Source organism: Solanum stenotomum, chromosome 8, assembly GCF_019186545.1.
Source record: "Solanum stenotomum isolate F172 chromosome 8, ASM1918654v1, whole genome shotgun sequence".
Lineage (NCBI taxonomy): Eukaryota > Viridiplantae > Streptophyta > Magnoliopsida > Solanales > Solanaceae > Solanum > Solanum stenotomum.
In genome coordinates this window covers 35596711-35598856 of record NC_064289.1, presented here as the reverse complement: position 1 = coordinate 35598856, position 2146 = coordinate 35596711, and positions in this window count along the sequence as shown.

Here is a 2146-nt window from a genome sequence, read left to right as displayed (position 1 = left end):
ATTTTCTTAAATTGTTGAATTGTTTTCTCGTGATAGCAGTTATAGCAGGGAGGAAGAAAGGAGGAGAGAGAATGTACATGAAGATTTGGATTTCTCTGTCAACATTAACAAATACTATGTTAAATTTTAGGGTTACGACCAAAATGATCACATTTTACATACATTAAGACTATATCTATTAAGTGGTATATATAAAGGGCCAAAACACTTAAACCTCCATACATTAAGGATCATTTTGATCATTTTCTCTGCAAAAAACATATAAACTAACAACACACAAAATCTAAATTTTGAGAATAAAAGATTCATTTCCTATCTATATCCTTGTTTTTTTTAGGTAACTTTTATCTTCTCGTCGTGGCTAAGACATGACAAAGTTAAAAAAATATTTTTTTTATTGATTCAGTTAGTTTCTTAATAAGAATAGAGTGAAGGATGATTTTTGTTATTTTTTGAATAGTACATGACCAACTTTTATCTCTCTTTTTTTTTTTTTTTTCATTTTGGGTTCCCTTCCTTTTTAGTTAAAATTGAGATTTTAATCTTTTGCCTTTTTACCCCTTATTTAATATAATGGACCAAACTGTCAATTTAAAAACTTAAGGAAAACTCCCACGCATTTCTAATAAATCATTAATCCTTAATTACATAATTGTCACCTACATTCAATAATTAAAACTTATGTCACCGCCATTTAATTTTGATACCTGAATGTCACCCTTAATTCAAAATCCCTTCTATCAACTACCCATATTATTAAGGTTTAATAATATGAGGCCCCTTGAAGTTATTTGTATATTACATTTTAGATATCTTAGTTTAAACTTGTACTTATTGAACATTTTAAATTTTAGAAATTTATACCTATTAGATATAAAATGATAATCAATTGAATTTTATTTTGTGTATCTATAAAGCAAATACATAGCAGTTGTACTAATGAAACAATGATGTGGCAATTGAATCCAACTTTTTAGAAACTCTATGTAAAGAATTCAAAAAAAAAATCTTTTTTTAATTAACACCTCCCCCCCACACACTTTCGTCTTCTTCTTTGTGTAGGGACCAACCGCGCAAACAACTTGTTTAAGATCTAATTTGTTTGCACTTAATGGAGGTCTGAGTCTGAACAAACATTACATTATTAAGTGTGTTTGTTTTTTCTACTTAAAAATCTCTCAATGACTCTGAAAGGGTCTGAATAAATCAGATCTCTGAAAGAGTCTTATTCTTATTCAGACTCTTTTAAAGACATTTATTTTTGAGGAAAAAAATGTGTTACATATTTTTTTTCTTAAAAAATAAATTCAAGTCTCTCTCATTCTCCAACTTAATTAGGTATTCAAATTATTTCCTTTAAACTTTTAATTTTTGTTCTTCCTACTTATTTGTCAAGAATTTTTAAAATTTATTGTAAAAAATTTATTTGATTAAAGTACAAAACAATTTCATAAATATGTGTTATTGTAATCGATCGGACGCCTTTAAAAATTTGTTTTAAATCATTTTAATGTATCAAGTTCATTATATGTTTTAGAGAAGAGTACATGGCAAACACATTATAGAACATAGAGATGCTTCACTTATTTATTTAAGATTAGTTTGTGTTGAATTTTTATTCTTCAAGAAAACATGTGTGCATTTTTTTTCTAACAATTATTTTTAATATTATAATTTATACATGTAGTTCATATAATTGCATTTTATTTTTATTAAACTTAAAATATTTATTTATAATTCAAATATATTAAAATTTATCAAAGAATGACCTTTTTTCTAATACTTTTTTAATGTAATATTTATCTACTATTTTATTTGAATTGTAATATTTATTATGTTTACACACACACACATATATATAATCCATTCAGTGTTCTGATCTACAGATCATTCAGATGTGCATTCAAATTCAGACGTTTTAATCTTAATAAAAGCGAACGAGGCTATAAGTGAATTATGCAAACAACTTGCCACGACCCAAGACTACCCCTAGATGTGACATGGTCCCTAGAATTCCCAGAGCCTCTAAGCTTAACCACATAGCATAGCATGATACTAAGATGATAACATAACTGAAATAACATGAAAGTGGAATATAAGTCTCAAATGACAATATCAACATAAATGGAAAACTAAGTACAATGAC